The 17242-nt window shown below is 56.9% G+C and overlaps 1 protein-coding gene across 3 annotated transcripts in view; it reads right to left on the bottom strand.

The window, feature by feature from the left end:
- Positions 1-17242, bottom strand: part of PEBP4 (phosphatidylethanolamine binding protein 4) — a 79814-nt gene that overhangs the window by 21479 nt on the left and 41093 nt on the right. The gene's annotated exons all lie outside the window — the stretch shown is intronic.

Here is a 17242-nt window from a genome sequence, read left to right as displayed (position 1 = left end):
TTGTCGCACTAAGGTCTCTTTTCTTTCCGCAGAAAGCACAGTGGTACCCAGGCTTGTGGGAGCTGGAGCATCCCTTTCACCAGCACCTCCCCCAGCAATGGGTGCTGGGGGGCTTCCCCCAGTCCTTAAAGCACGTGATGGAGGCGAGACCCGGCGAGGGCTGCAGAGTAGCAAAGGCAGCAGGTCCTGCACACCCAGCAGCACCTTCCTGAGAGCTTTGCAGGGTGAAAGCACGGCACGACGCAGGGGAAACGCATCCCAAAACGCCCTGCAAAGCCGAGGCCCCGCCGGCTGCGCGCCGGCCCGCTCTCAGCTGCCGATCGGGCATCGCACGGCAGGCAAGCGCAGCCTGTTGCCCGCGTCGTGCGAACAACCTGCAGCAGGCAGAGGTGCAGGAGCTGTGCAACGCCCAGCCCGGGGCTAGCAGGCTCACCCACACGCTGGGAACGGGAGCTCTCGCTCGCAGCCCGGCGCGAGGATGAGCCCTGATGGCAGGCGGATAAGGCTGCCCTTACGTAAGGCTCGGGGTTGCGTGGAGGATGCACGGCGGGAGCAGACTTGCTCTGGCCCTGGGCTGCCTGCAGCACGGCCAGCCCAGCCCGGCCGGTGCCGATGGCCGCGGGATGGAGCCGGTTCCGAATATGCCCGTGCACGGCGGGACGTGCAGCACCGTGCGCCGGCAGAGCCAGCGGGACAGAGACTCTTGTCCCCTGCTCCGTCCCCCATGCTGACGGTCCCCTCCGCACCCCGGTCCCTACGGCTGCTCCCTTCCCACTGCTTTGGTACGGAGAGGTGCAAAATAGGTTGTTGTTCACGAGGGCGCTGGTGATTATTAATAATAACTCAGCTCCTTCGTGCTCCAGTTTCCTCAGCACTTTGGCAGGGTGCCACCAGGGCCCGGTGATTTAGTGCAACTTAATTATTCCTGGCGTTTCATCACCTCTTGTTTTTGATGTCTGTGTCTCTGTCAGTGCCTCACCTTCGTGACTAAGAGAGCCAGGGAAACAAACTGGTGAAAAAGGGAGAGAAAGGGGGAAAAACCCCAAGCCGGAGGGTGTGGAGCTGCCGCTCGGTGGCCAGGCAGGCGGGGAGGCTCAGGAACGCGTCCCGAGGGGATGCTCGCCGTGTCCCCACCGTGGCACGGGGCCGTGCACGGGGACGCACACACGGGGAGCCCAGCCGTGGGGTGCGGGGGGCTCTCACCCAAAACCACCCGTGGCTTCAAGCCTTGGCTGCTGCTCCCGACAGCAGAGCGAGCGACAGTCCCTGCCTGCTGCTTCTCGAAGGGAAAGGGCAGCGTCAGACCTCGCCTGCCCCTTAAACCCCTCCGCAGGGGAGCGAGCGGCTGCCCCGGCCCCGGGAAGTGTTGGATTTGCTGGATTTGGCTCTGCAGCGCCCGGGGAAGCAAATGGGGGCTGCCAGATGGAGCCTGCTAATAGGATTCCTGCGGCTCCCGGTCCTCCGGCCCCGTCGCGGAGGCCGGGCTTGGGGAGCCATGAGCGGAGCTGGGACCAGCTCCCGGGACGGTGCCTCGCACCCACCTTGCACCCGGCACCGGGGGGACCCCGGGGATGTGCAGGGGGACTCGGCGGGGATGCAGGAGTAAGCACAGGGGACAAGCTGTCCCAGGGAAGGAGGGCTCGGGGCTGGCAGCCCACGGGCAGCGTGGGGAGCATCCTGCGGGCGCGCGGCTGGATGGGGCACGAGCGGTGCACAGCGGGCCCCGGCGCTGCCCCCGATCTGCTGGATTTCCCTGAGAAGATCAAGCCGGGGGCAGGCAGGGTGAGGCTGCTGCCGTCATCTGCCGGGCGTTTTACCCGGGCGCAGCGAAGGAAAATGGAAAGATTCTCTATGAAAGGTTAAAGAGCCACTTCAGGGTGTGATAAGGGTGTCCATGCCGGGTCCCCCACCCGCTCTCCCATCCCTCGTCCCCTCAAGCTGGTGCCATGGAGGAGGGCTGAGACGGCCAACGCGTCCCTTCCAGCGAGAGCTTTATCTGTAAAGCGAGCGCCGCGGCAAACCGACGGGGCTTTGCACCGGGTAACGCCACTGTGCTAAGCTGAACTCCATTTTAAACAGCAATACTTCCTTTTCCTATAGTATTTTCCACCCATTCATTTCCAAGCACGTTATAAATGTGGGTGGGTGTCAGTAACCACATTTTATAGGTGCAGAAGCGCTAGTTCAGCACGTTCAGTCACCAAACTGGTGTCAGCGCTGGGATCAAGGCACCTTCCCGTGCTGGCAGGCGCCCGGTCCCATCCCCAGCTGCAGGGCCAGGATCCCGCAACATCACCGTGCCCGTGTCCCAGTGGGAATATCCCTAACCGTGGCAGGGTGCTGCTGTGAGAGTTTGGGGTCCCCCTGCCCTGTCCTGCTGAGTGGGTCGGCCAGCTCGTTAGGGAGGGGTGCTCCCAAAGTGTGGCAGTTTTGCACTTCCAAAGGGAGCCGCAACGCAGGGCTCAGCAGCCGAGGGGAATTCAGCTGCGTATCCCTGTCTGCTTGGGAGGGCACCTGCGGGATGCGGGATGGGATACAGGAGCGGGATACAGGGCTGGGATGTAACACGGGGGTGCAGGGTTGGGATGTGGGGCTGGGATGTAGAATAGGGATGTAGAGTTGAGAAGTAACACTGGGATGCAGGGTTGGGCTGTAACACTGGGATGCAGGGTTGGGCTGTAACACTGGGATGCAGGGTTGGGATATAACACTGGGATGCAGGGTTCGGATGTAACACTGGGATGCAGGGTTGGGATGTAACACTTGGATGCAGGGTTAGGATGTAACGCTGGGATGCAGGGTTGGGATATAACACTGGGATGCAGGGTTGGGCTGTAACACTGGAATGCAGGGCCAGGATGCAGGGTTGGGGTATAGCACTGGGATGCAAGGACCAGGATACAGGGTTGGAATGCAGGGCTGGGATGTCAGATGTGGGGTTTGGACACGGGCTGGGATGTTTCCTGGGATGCTCTCACCGAGGGCAGCTCAGCAGGTGCCCGGCCAGAGCAGAGGGTACTCCACGAGCTGGCCGGGGTCCAGCAGCCCCTCGCCCGCAGAGCCAAGGCAGCGGAGAGCCCTGGGCCAGGCTGGCTCAGCATCCCGGGGAGGGCACCCAGCGGCAGGGAAACCCAGGCTCCACTCCAGGCCACGCAAAACTCTGCAAAGCGCCAGCAAACCGGCGAGCGGGGGCTGAGAAAGCCAGGAATTTTCATTAGAGCGGGAGGGAGAGGGAAAGAGAAAAAAAAAAAAAAAAAAAATATTTCCAGTATTTCCCTCTGTGTCTTTGGCCTGGTGCAGCCCTTCTGCTCACTGCTCTGTTTATACATGATAGACAACTAATTAACATCCAAGCCTCTTGAAAGGTCTTTTCAGAGGTAATGTACTGACAGAGGATGTCAGTAAGGAGCAGTGATTTGTCTAAGCAGTGATCACATTGTTTCAGACTGAATGAGGTGAATATTAAACTGCTTTAAATGCACTCTTCATAAAGCACTAATTACATACTCCCGGGGGAGTACGGGCAAGGAATACTAAACAGCAGAAAAGTCAACAGAGTGCTTTTTATAGTATGTTGCTGGGTTCTGTGTTTTTCTGTCTTTCTTTCTCTTGTGCGCTCTCTCTCGCGTTCACTCTCTCTCTCTCTTTTACAGTAAAATCACAGCACACTGAAGAATACACATTTATAGCACAATGGTTCACATCTAATTATATGGCAATCATTAGTTTTAACCTGGGTGTATTATATTTTCTTTGATATATTGTGCCCCCCGGCATCCCTTCACATAGAAGACTCCCAATGGCATTTTCTCCCCTCCCTTCAAAAACTGTGCTTTTTTCCATCATTAGCATCTGCTTATAATTTTTTTTTTCCTAAACAAAAATTTTAAATTGGCAGGAATAAAAGGGGCAAGGAGGGGAGGAGGAGAAATCCGTTTAATCAAAATAAGAATCTGTTCCCTCCCTCCTGGAATCGTGCACTTTATTATTACCAAGGTAACTCCACTGGGTTTTTGAAGAGAAAAGGAAATACAGAATGGGCCATTAATGAATTCCCGCAGACCCTGCTGCACTCCTGGTCTGGCTTGGCCCGCCATCCCGGTGGGGTGAACAACTCCTCCATGCAAGATTTATTTTTTTAATAGCGCGACGTGGAGGGGGAGATCGAAGTAACCGCAGACCAAATCCTCCCTGCACAGAAAGCCTCGCGATCCGCTTATCCAATAAGAGGGGGGAAAAAAAAAAAGCGCAGCATGTGGCAAGGGCCCAGCGTCCTCGAGGAACCCGCTGCTTCCTCCTGGGCAGCCAAGCGCCGGGAGGAGGCGGTGGGGACAGGGGCGATGGGGACAGCGGCTGCTTTGCCACCACCACTGTCCCCCCAGATGCAGAGGGTACCGCTTAAATGCACAAGGTCTGGCACAAAGACTTCGAGCCTGGCTCAAACCCAGAAGGTCCGGCTCAGACACGTAGACTATGCCATAAATGCACAAGATAGGTTCCACAAACATGGACCACGGCTCCAGCGCATAGGGTAGGATTCGTAGGCGTAGGGTAGGACTCAAACGCTGAAGTTTTGCTTCTGACACACAGGGTATGGCTCAAACACACGAAGCACGGCTCAAACGCATCGGGAAGGATCCAGCAGCATGGGGCACAGCTCGAATGCATGGGGTACGTTTCAGACACGCAGGGGAGGATCCATACGCATGGAATGGGAATTGAATGCAGAAGTTTTGGCTCAAACTCAGAGGGTATAGCTCAAAACACACGAAATATGGCTCATACATCCAGGGTGCCGTTCAAATGCGTAGAGTCGGGGTCCAACGCACAAAGTAAGGCTCAGATGCACAAAGCACGACTGACACACACAGGGCATGGCTCAAATGCAAAGGGTGGTGTTCGTACGCAGAGGGTACGGCTCCAAGGCGCGGGGTAGGACCTGAGTGCATAGGTTTTGGCTCCAACTCACAGGGTATAGCTCAAACCACACGAAATATGGCTCATACATCCAGGGTGCCGTTCAAATGCGTAGAGTCGGGGTCCAACGCACAAAGTAAGGCTCAGATGCACAAAGTACGACTGACACACACAGGGCATGGCTCAAACGCAAAGGGTGGTGTTTGTACACAGAGGGTACGGCTCCAAGGCACGGGGCAGGATTCACACGCAGAGGGTACGGCTCCAAGGCACGGGGCAGGATTCACACGCAGAGGGTACGGCTCCAAGGCACGGGGCAGGATTCACACGCAGAGGGTACGGCTCCAAGGCACGGAGTAGGACCTGAATAGGTAGGTTTTGGCTCAAACTCACAGGGTATGGCTCGAACACCCATGGTAGAGCTGAGCCAAGCCAGGTCTGGCTCAAGCACGCTGCACAGGGCTCCGGTACCCAGGGCAGTGCCCGGGGCGCGTTCCTCCAGCCGTGTGCATCGGTGCAGCTCCTCCTGCCGATTGACATCTCTGTCACCAGCGTTCCCTGCTCGCCCGCAGCACCCGTCCTGCTCGCTGCCTCCGAGGACACCCCAGTGCCACCCCTGCCCCAGCTAAACCCAGCGCTCGAGGCCTGGGATGCTCCGGCCGTGCCCAAATCCTCCTGGCCCCGGGACCAGCTGTCACCCCGTACGGCACAGGGTGCCCGCAGGTTCTGGCCAGGAGCCTCATGCGGAGCGGGCGAGCCCGGAGCTGGCTGGGACCGTGCACCGCCTCCCTTCGAGGTGCAAACTTCCTCGGAAAGGAAGAGTCACGCAGCCTTTAGATTATTTTTTTTTTTTCTTGCTTTAAAGAACATGAAAGAATCTGATAATTACTTCTATCTACCACCCAACTGTACTAATTACCAACCTATTTCTTCACAGTATGACAGACACAGGCTCTCCAAAACACATAGAGATAAATTAGCACTAATTGGTTTTCCTCTGGCTGTTTGAATTAGTATTTAAAGCTCCAATTACAAAGCAGAATAATTACTATTAATGTCCTGTCGCAGTACAAAAGGCAGATATCTCGCGAACAAGTCCAGGTGTATTATTACACTGATTACAGAATATTTAACCTGGCTCGTTAAGACAAAGACATGGGGAAACTTTAAAAAAAAAAAAACCAAGAAAGGGAAAGAAGATCACAGATGGTGGCAGGTCCCTGCAGGGGATGGAATGGGGGTCTCTGAAACCTGGGATGAGAGAGGTACGAGGAGAAGGGGCGAGGGAAAGGGAAAGATGAGGGATGAGAAAAGAGCAATTCCATCAGAAACCAAAGGAGATATTGGGAGAACGAGGGTGAATACAAACATCGCCCGCATCGGCAGAGCCCGGCAGCATGGCGCTTTCGTCTTCACCTGCTCCCAGGGGTCACGACCCACCGCCCTCCTCCTCCTCCATGGGCACTGGAGGCTCTGCATCCCCAGGGAAGAGCCCTTTCGCTGGGGGCTGAGCCCAGCTGCCCCCTCCCCAGCTCCCTGCCCGGGGATGCTCCCAGTCCGGCTCTGTCTGTGCCCCAGGACCTGCTCCAGAGGTGGGACGAGGCAGGGGCAGGGCAGGCACTGCAGCGGCGGAGGCAGAAGCATTGACGACGGCTGCCATCGTCCCCGAGCACCAACCTGGCGATCCCCGTGGTGATCCCGAGTCGGGATGGTCAGGCAGGAGCATCCCAAAACGGGATTGAGCATCCCCTCACCAGCAGCCCAGCACCCCTCTCTGCCCTGCTATCCCACCCAGCCAGCGTCGGGCTCCCAAAACCCTCGACCACCCGCTGTGTGTCATGCTCTGGCTGGGAACACACAGCCCCATCCCTTCTCTTCCCAGGAAAAAAGGCAAGGGTCTGGCTGGTCTGGCAGGGTTTCAGCCGTGCCGTGCTGCTGCGGGGCCGGCACCGAGCTCTGCCTTTGCAGCCGGGTGCTCCCTGGGCTTCGGCTGCTGCATGGGGAGGGCACGGGGTGCCTCCCTCCCACCCCATGTCAGCCCCCACCTTCAGCCATCCCTGGAAAATCTGAACTGGAGGATTCCTCTGGGCTGGCTTCTTGGCATCTGCTGCCACGAGGGAGAGCCCAGGGCTGCAGCCCATCTGCTGCCCACCGGGACGGAGGCACCCACCAACTCAGTGGCAGCACTCGATGCCACGGCGTTACGTCCCACGCCGGCCAGGACAGCCTGGGGAAGGGTGGGAGAGGGATTTTTGGGAGCGGACATGGTGGCCTTCCCACCTGGGATGCTCCAGGGCTTGCAAATGGGGGGGCTTGCACACCCCCTGCCAGCAACCACCCCGGCACGTTGCCTGCCCTCCTGGGGTGCCGGGCAATGCTTTGCCCAGCATTTCATCCCTCGGGCACTGGCAGGGCAAGGTGCGGGCGGATGGACCATCAGTGCCCTCTGCTGCTCTCGGTCCCCTGCCACCAGCCCCAGACCGCAGCGGGGTCCCCACTGTCCCCGGGGGAGCTCAATCCAGCAGCTCCCTCCGGGCTGGCCCAGTGAGGGCTGTGGTGGGCAACGGGCATCTCCCCTGGCATGGCAGCCACCGGGACACGCTCTGCCCGGACACCCTCCCGCAGCATCCCCGTCCCCGAGAGGGCACCCCGGAGAGCGGGGGGCAGCACCTGGAGGGCAGCACCCTCCCGCAGCCGGGGGGGCCCGTGGGTGTGCGGCGAAGGGGGGAGGACGGGGAGGGATTGCTTTTTAAGAGATAAGGTGGGTGGCGTGCGGGGATGCCAGCTGGCGATGGGCTATATTTCTACTGACAAGGCTTTACCCTGTAGGTGTGAGGAATTCCAATTAAATATTCAGCCTATTTGTCTGTGTGTGGGAGAGGGTTTGCTGTGCAGGAGGAAAGCCTCACATTCAGCTCAGTAGCTAACCATTAAGAGAGAAATTAGCTCAGTTCATCAAGGGAAGCCAACGGAGGGCTTTCCTCGCTCTCCTACCTTGTTCCGGCCCTCGTTCAGAAGCGGCGGGGAATAAAACCACTGCGTTTTGCCGAGGAGAGGCGAGCCAGCCAGCTGCGCCGGCCCGCAGAGGCAGGAGCGGATCCCAGCGCGGGAAAAGCCTTTTTTCCCAATGCCAGGGGGATGCACTCCCAGCTCAGCCCACCCCGTCGCTTCCCCAGAGGCTGCCGAGCGAGATCGATGCCTCGGGAGCGGGGTCGGAGGGGCACGGGCGCCGCAGATTTAATTGCTCTCGCATTTACTGGCCACCTTCTTTCCAAGTCATTTAAAATGCACTAATTAATCGACAAGAACCGAGAGCCCTGGCGTCGAGATGATCTTTTGAAGCCCACCGGTAGCACCCCGTGAGAGCTGATGCGCCATCGACGCGGGGCCCTTTCGCTGGGGCAGCGCTGGGCGGTGGCAGACGGGATCGATGGGGCTTCAATGATCGTCCCTGCCCACGCGTGGGGATCTGGGGTCGGGCCCAAGGCAGCGGTGGGTTGCAAATCCTCCAGGTGCACCCATGCCACTGGCTGGCGGAGAGGTTGGGGTGAAAAAATGGCATTTTGGTACTGGGGATGCTCCTCTGCACCGCACTGGAGGGAGGGCAGGCAGGAGAGGGATGGGGTCGGATTCTGCGCTGGCCACAGCGCTGATCTGGGAGAATTTGGGAGAGAACTGTGTTCCCCCCAAAAAAAAAAAAGCTGACATTGAACTGACTTCAGCATTTTCTGGAACTTAACGCATTTTTGCCCTTTTAAAATAACTTTCCGTCTCAAAATACCCAAATTTTAAATAGAACCCAAAGCGACAAGAATAAAAAAAAAAAAGACGACTTCTTTTTCCTGAAACCACAAACGATATCCTGTTTCCCTCCTGCACGGTGCCTCTGTTTTGGGGGAGGGAACCTGTTCCTGATGGGAGTGAAGCCATAATTTCCCTCTCCTGAGCAAAAGTCAACCCCCTGGCTCCCCAGGAGTTGGGCAGTACTGGGGACTCTGGTCCCAGTATCCCCTCACTGCAATTGAAGACTTCTGAAAATTGAGCCCAAGCATCTTTCAGAGGAAGATGAGGCTGTAGATGATGGCTGATAGGGTGCTACTGGGCGGGGAGCCACGGGCATCCCCATCTACAGGGGTCCCGAAGCTGCACCGGCTCCTGGCTGATCAAACCAGACCGCGGCGCATGGCCTCACCGGGATGAGAAACCGGCTTTATCGGCTTGAAATCCTCGCTGTAAATTTCAGGCAGAAAAATTAATCCTTTGGTCAAACTCCAGCCCTGCTGCCTCCGGGCGAGCTAACCCAGCCGTGGGGCCCGGCGTGGGGACAGCCTTCCCACCCCAGGGACAGGTTCGCTGGTGACTTTCCTGACGCATCCGCGATGGCTCCAAAAGCAATCAGGGAGCAGAGCAAAAGCCTTGGCTGGATCCCGCGGGATGCTCCCTGCCCTGCCGAGCTCTCCTATCCCCTCCCTGTGCATGGGATGCAGGGAAGGGCTTTCCTACCCCCCCCCACACACAGCATGCAGGAGCCTCATGGGGTCTTAACCACTACCAAACCTCATTTGGCTCTGCTGTCAGCTTTACGGGGCAGAAAGCACCTTTTTGGGGCCAAAAGCAGCATTTTGGGGCTGAGCATCCCCACCGAGGAGCTGACCCCTCAAGGGAGCAGCCCCACAGCCTCCCTGCCCAGACCGCGCTGCTCCACTGGCAGCATCCACAGGTTTGGTGTTGCGATTGCTATATATACATATATATTTCTTTTCTTTTTCCTTCCCTTTCTTTTAAAATCAGAAGCCAGAAACTCCATAGCAACCCACAGCTCCCAGGGTCTGACTCCAGCGCTTTGATCGCGCTGTCACTTCGTTTAAGGCTACACCCCGGTAGGTGTGAGGAACTCCAATTAAGCATTCAGCTGGCTTGCCTGTGTGGGGGGACAGGCTCTGCTGTGGAGGAGGGAAGCCTCGGCGCGATCGCGGTGACTAATCGCTCAGACACCGGTTGTCTGTGGCACCAGGGGAGGGCAGGGAGAGGGTTTTCCTTCACCGTGCAGCTGCCTCTGCATTCCCTTTTCGGGAGATATTGCGGCTCCCCGCCGGGCTCGGGGGCTCCCAGGCGGAAGCTGGAAAGATCCCAAGCATCTTCCCGGCGGCGCGGCTGGGGCTCTGCCGAGATGCTGCTGCGGATCTCGCTGTCGCGGCCGCAGGTCTTTGCTGTTCTCCCTTGCACAGCCCCGGGGTCGCGTTTTCAGAGGGAAATCAGATTTCTGGGTTTTTAAGGTGCGTGTTTGTGCCTCACGCGTCCCCTTGCCACGGAGCAGCGGCCGGTGCCCTTCACCGTGCACGTGCCTTTACGCTGTTTGGATGAGCATCCCTAAATTTGGGCTTGCACCATTAAACTCGGCTGCCAAGCCCCAAACCGAGTACCTGGCCCTTGCCTGAGCTCCTGCGGGGAGCAGAGCAGAGGATCCCACCCTCGGCCCCGAGCCCTGGCAGAGACGTGCCGAATCGGCCGCTGGCGAGAGCATCACCACGAGCGCGACTGCGAAGTTTGCAGCATCGTCTCCCGCATCCTCCCATTCCCTACGGAAACAGCCCAGCTCAACGCGCCCATCTGGCTGACCAACATCCCCTAGACCACCCCAAAACCGAGAGCTGCCCCCCTGCCCAGAGCAAGGACATTTTCCTGGCGCGACACTGGCACCCCGTCCCTGGGGGGCCGCAGCCGAGGGCGACGCAGGGGACGCGGGCGCCTGGTCCCAGCGCGGTGACGATGCCCCGCTCCAGCTGAGCACCCAGGCAGAGTACCCGGCCTTTCTCAGCACCTGCATGAGCAAGGCCAAGAGGCGAGGAGGAGGCCAGCCGGCGCGGCTTCGCCCCCGCTCCCCGGGGAGGCGAGGAGGGGGCCGGCAGCCGCCCCCCGCCACCGCCGTGGGCAGCGGCAGGATGTGCTGTCCCTCCCCTGCACTTCCCAGCGAGCGCTTTACATAACTTCTGCTGCTTAGTCACAGCTTCGACTCTCTTTTTTTTTTTTTTTTTTTCCCCTATTTTATTTATTTTTTTTTTGGAGCGATTTTCTCAGCCGCATCAGAGCGCGAGTCATTTCGGCAAGGGAAGTCCCTTCCTTTCTTCCGTTCCCTTGGTAACTGCACAAATTTGCCTTTCAAATGATTCATGACCGGGGTGCTGTAGGAGTTCCCTCCTCCAACACAAATCGCTCCCACACAGCCACACATGCCCGATTAATCACTGATTAGCGTCTCTTCCGCAAGGTAGACCGGGCGAGCCCACCGTCCCACCGCTCTCCCCCGGCCAGCGCCGCCGGGACCCCCGGATGCTCACACGGGACGCAGACAAGAGTTTGCCAGAAATCCCATCCCTGGACACACTTTGTAGACGATGTATGAAACGTCCCCGGGGTGGCGGGGATGTGGACCAGAGCTAAGTGCTCTCCGCGGGGCTGGCGATGAAATCGGAGCTCAGCTCTGGCTGGTGGTGATGGGCAAACCTGCCCCGAACTTCCAGCTGCATCAGCACAACTTTATTCTTGACCTAATTTTTATTTCCCCCCCCCAACTGCTTTAAACTCAACAAGCAGTGAGCGGAACCAGAGGGAAACCCGGCGTGCTGCTGGGCCAGACACTGCCGGGGCCAGGCCAGAGGGACAGAGCCCAGCAGCAAGAGAAAAGAGGCAGAAAAGTCCTGTTTGGACCCGAGGCGAGCGAGATGCAATGAGGCAGAGCTTCAGTTCAGGGCAAGCGGTGCCACTGTGCACCCTGCACACCGATACCTGCACCGTGGCTCGGGGAGCGGGTTGGGATGGAGCCGGGAGCCAGCACCCAGCTGCTGGGAGCATGTCAGCTGGAAAATAAAATTAAGCTGCAAAAAATCCTCCATACCGTTTGGGTATGTTTTATCTGATTTATTCTCTCCTCGTTAAGAGGAGCTAATTAACAAACCATCGTTTAAATAAACAGCAGTGAGAGTGTTTGTAACCTCCGCTTTATTGAATTGTGACAAATTATTAGCCTTTGCATGTTAAATGAAATAGAAGCATCGAGGAAAAAACCTTAATTCCCATCTGCATAACGACAGTACCTGCTGTGGAGACGAAGGCAGAGGGACTGATTCACGGGGCAGCCCTGGCACCGCAACAAACTCGTGTCTTGGACACAAAAACATCCCAAATAACCCCAGAAAACCAGGCTTCTGGATGCCAAACGCTTCAGCACCGCAGCTTCATCCCACATTCATCCCCATGCAATGGCAGGGCCCGAGCCAAGCCAAGAGCATCCATGGGATGGGACTGGGCTGCGCGGAAAAAACTGCGAGCAGCTCGCTGCCGGCAGCCCCTGCTTACAACAACCTCTTTGTAGCCGTCATAATCATCTCGCTCATCGTAGATCTTTGGCAGTATAATGATAATAATCACATAATATGTGTCTGCGCAGAGCCTGTCATCCCGCGTGCAGCCCCGAGTGCTTTGCTCGGCACCGCGTGTGCAGAAGAGGAAGGTGCTGCATCGCCGGGGGCTGAGCTGGGCATGGGGGTCAGGCTGGGAACCAGACAAGTTGGGGTACTCGGCGCTTTCCCCCTCTCCTCCCAGCCCCAAAATGGGCTGCAGCAAGCAGAGGTGTGCTCAGTCCTCGTGACGGAGCCCCAGCCGGGCTATGGGGTGGTCGTTTCCCAAGACACCTCAGAGCCACTGCACGTCCCCCCATGTGCTTTTAGCGATTGCCGTGTCCCAGGAGGAACTGCTTAGTGGCAGCTTCTCTGCGGGTTTGGGAGCGCAATTACCTCCGAGCATTAATTACAAGGCAAGCGAGCATAAGCCCAAGCAGCAGCTCCACGAGAGCCCAGCAGCAGCTCGCGTGGGGCGAGCAAGCCGAGGTTTGGAGGGAGGTGGCGGTGGGTTTAGCCCCCTTGCACACCCAGGGTTGGGAGACCGAATTTCCCCTGGGCAGAGCACGGGAAGGGACGGAGCACGCCGGGACGGACGGACCACGGCGGCAAAGGGCAGCGCGAGGACGGGCTGGGCTGCTCCTGGCCCAAGCCCCCGCAGCAGAGCAGGCACCGCAGCTTGCTGGAGCCGTGGCGTCGGGAAAATCAGCGCAGGGAGGGTTTTTCCCCGCAGCGTAGCGGGTTAGCACGGGCTGCGAGGAGGCGCAGCGCAACGGCCAACTCGGGGCCGTGGTTCACGCCTGGGACAGCCTTGTGCAAACACGTCCTCGCGCAAAGACGCACGCTGGGGCAAACACACGTCCCTGTGCAACGAGGCCTTCCCACAACTCCCGCTCGCCCCGGGGTTCTCCAGCCCTCCCCGAGCTCCCGTCCCTCCGTCCCGCGGCTGCAGCGCGGGGCAGGCAGAAGTTCCCCAGCCGAGCAGCTCCGCTCTCCCGCAGCAAGAAGCTGCCGCTCTCGTAGCGTTCCGGCGTTGCAGACCCTGGGGCGGGATTGCATCGCACGCTCCCTCGCTGACCCTACCACTATTGACTAAAGACTATGTTTAAAGGTAATACAAACAGTTTGCTCTGAAAATGCACTTGATCTAGCATTTCTATAAGTAATTTCTGAACTTTTACTTTAAAACAATTAGCCAAAAAGCCCTGTTCGTGTGATATTTGCAGAGAGCCTGACAGTAGCAGCAATTCAACCCCATCTGTTTGCAGAGCATGAAATAAGAGCGGTTGACCCTCACTTTGGGATATCGCTCACGGGAAGCCTGCTCGACGAAAACCTCGTCAGGGAAACACGTGCCCCGCAGGCTGGCACCGCGTCCCGGCAGATGCGGCAGCGCCGAGGCTCCCACCGGCATTCCGGAGGGACTCGACCTTGCCACGTGCCTATGGAGGACCAGAGAAGCTTGAAGCGCAAAGAAAACTACACCTGAGCAGCAACCTCTTCTGCTGATTTTGTTTTTCCTTAGTTTTTTTTCTCTTTTGTTAATAAAGGCTTCATTAACAAGCAGCGACAGAAACTCACACCGGGGAACTGACAATTCCAAGGAGTCAAGTCATCAATTAAAACATTTCTCTCTGTTCTCTCCCTTTCAAGCCCTCGGTTTAATCACCAAAAAGTGGAGTAGAACGGGCTCCAGCGAGGAGGAACAATTCCGCGGCACCGACTCTCACGTCTGCCCCGTCCCCCCTGCGAGGCGGCGGGGATCGGCGATGGTTCGGCGTCGCAGAGCCAGCCGGCAGGACCAGGGCGCTGGATGCTGATGGGATGGGAAACCTGCCCCAGCACGCCAGCATCTCCCCAAGCAGGGATCCCTCACACCCTCAGGATACCCAAAAGCTGATTTTTTTTCCCCGCTAGCATAAATTAACCTACTGAAGAGCGTTCCCTGCCCTTGCAAGACTTTCCTCCTCGCTGGCCAGAGCTGGCACTGCCCGGATGCTGAAGGCACCCGGATCCCCAGCGTCTCCGTACAGCGCTTCGCCGAGCGCAGAAATAACAGCAGCCGGCAATTAACAGCTGTTCTCTGTTATTTTTGATAAATCCAAGCATTTTGGCTAAGCTTGACCCCCACAGCACGTGCTGTATAAACACACGACAGGGGAAAAGTCTGCTCTGGAGCACGCGCATCGATGTCCCTTTGGGATGGGGACGCTCGCTGGGGCAGGGCGCAGGACCACGTGCGCGGGGCGAGCAGCCGGCCCCGCGCCGCTCCCTTCCCAGCCGCTAATCGTGCGAAAATCGTGTAACTTTTAAGGTTAATAAAGCCCTTGTTTGCTTAAGATAGCACCTGTTTCTATGGTGACACTTGCAACCCGGAGCCTGTTTATCAGCTGGCGAGGAGAAACGCTCTGACAAACGCAACCGCCGGAGCAGAGGCCACGGGCGAGGACCACCGGTGGTGCTGGGCCCTCGGGGACCGGGCAGGGATGCTGAGGTCCCCCAGCAGCCAAACCTGCCGGCCACGCACCCATGGGTTCCCCACCACGCTCCACAAAGCCATGGGAGTGACCTCAGCCCTGGGGGGCTGCTCGCCAGCGCACCCACCGTGGGGAGGAAAGACGTCGAACGTGACGGGTGAAGGGGTGGGAGCGGCTCTGCTTGAAATACGTTGGAGATATTTCCCCTATCCGACCCCGGAGTGGTCTCTGACCAGCTATGTGCCTCAGTTTCCCCAAGCTGCTGCCCAGGGAAGGGGTCGGCGGAGCAAGCCGAGCCGGGCGGCAGCAGCACCCGGTGGGTCCCGTTCCGCTCCAGCCTGGCGCAGGATTTCTCCCAGCTGGCAGAACTGGTTTCCATAACGACTTTCTGTTACAAACATATTTTGATAAAAATAAAGTTAAAACAGCGAGGCTTTAGTGGAGTACAAATTTGCTGCTCTCTCCCTCCCCCTTCCTCCTCCCCAAGGAGGGGGAATAAAGACGGAAAGCTTTCTATTTGAAGGGCAGTATTTTCTCCCTTCTTTTTCTTTCCCCCGCTGAATACAAAATGGAAAGCCTTGTTTACTGGATTTCTCTGTAAACTGGTTCCGACTCTGCCTAGTTACCTGATGCTCTACAGTATATACAGGATAATGTGATAAATTCATTTCCAATTCACCGCATTATCCTTTGAATATTTTAATGACTCATTGAATGGAGTAAAAAAAAAAAAAAAAGCTATTTCAAATGAACAATTATGCTGCATTAGAGTAAAGGCTGATTATATTTAAACACTGCTTGCATGGATAACGGGACATATCGACCTCCGCCTATAAGAGCTAATTTGGCTCTTATCTCTAAATAATTTTACACTGCAAATTACCATGAAAACCTAAAGGGCTTTAAAAACATTCATCAAAAGATATTATTCCACTTTGTAGCAACATTTTTATTTAAATTATTTTGAATGGGAGTGAAAGCATCTCTCTGTTTGACAATCAGAGGAGCGGCGGAGCAGCGGCTGATAAGGAACGGTGAGCGGCACCGCCGGGGACGGGATGCTCCATCCCGAAACCCACCTGGGAAAGCAAATTCCCAGCCGAATCCCCAACGTGGTGGCCTGCCAAGGAGTCGCAGCCCCTACCATGGCATTTCGTGCTGCCAGAGCCGCTCCCCTCCAAACCCGGCGATGGCAAAGCGACGCCGGGGCGATGCCGGGACGCGGGGGCTTTCGCAGCCCCCAGCCATCGCGCCGGCCGCCCCGTCTCTCCCGGAGAAAGGCGCTTGAAAGCCCCTCTCTGCACCAAAGCAACAGAAGGTGTCGTGTAAAGCCTACACGGTTATTTTAGAGCCAGTGTGCAAATAAGCCTGTCAGCTGAAGCTCCTCGGAGCCAAGACTTCCATATACCCCCCAACGATCTGCATTTCAACGAGACGCCATGTGTCTGCGGCCGGGGAGCCGCCGGCTTCGCAGCAGCCATTTGGGGCTGGGGCTTCGGGAAAGCTCCGGCTGCGGCCCCGGCGGGGGGATGCTGGGACCCCCCCACCCCCTGCCTGCACCCCCCGGCAGTGGGGAGCGGCCTCGGGGCTGGGGCAAGGCGGTTTCGTCCCGGCGCCCTGCGGGGATGATGATGGGTTTGGTGGTGTCTCACCGTGCGACGGAGATTTCTACGCGTGTAGGTGTGTGTGTACAGGAGAGCGCGATGTATGTGCAGGCCTACACCAGATATATACATGGGAGATATATATCACATCAGTATCTATATTTATATATCACGTATTATTTCAATATACATATTTTATCTATATCATCTAATCACAGAATACCTCAAGTTGGAAGGGACCCATTAGCATCGCTGAGTCCAGCTCCATGCTCGTATATGCAGATATAAATATATATATATATATTTCTCTCACAATGAGAATACTTAAGGAACAGGTGGGGTTGGGGTCACCCCCATCCCCGGCAGGGACGCAGCACCTGAAGGTGGGAAAGCCATTCTCCTTCCCCAAAATCCCCTTTTTCCCTCTCCTGCACAGCCTGGCAAGGAGCTTTCTGACCTTTTACACTGCAAACTGAATCGCCCAGATGCCAGAGAAAAACCACCTTCCACTTGCACTGGAGAACTGGTTTTAAGCCCACTTTTCCCTTCTTTGCTTAAATGATCTTATACTCGAAAAAAAAAGAAAAGAAAACCACAATAATTAGCAATCGCGAATGCCTCAGAAGGATCTGTGTACAGAAGGGAAAACAAGAGCTTGGGCTTCTTTACATTTAGTAAATATTAAAATTAATGAGAGACTTTCAGGACCCTGTTGTTAGAAATGCAGAAGGGTTTCTGTGAAGGATTGAAAAAAAAAAAAAGCCCTGTACACAAATCTCTGCAATTATTCTGAATGCTTTATATTTTTCAGCCAATTATGAAATTCATGGAAAGTATTAATATCCAA

This window comes from Opisthocomus hoazin, chromosome 28 (assembly GCF_030867145.1).
Source record: "Opisthocomus hoazin isolate bOpiHoa1 chromosome 28, bOpiHoa1.hap1, whole genome shotgun sequence".
Lineage (NCBI taxonomy): Eukaryota > Metazoa > Chordata > Aves > Opisthocomiformes > Opisthocomidae > Opisthocomus > Opisthocomus hoazin.
Note: the sequence above shows the minus strand (reverse complement) of the source record. Positions and strands in the feature narration are given on the sequence as shown.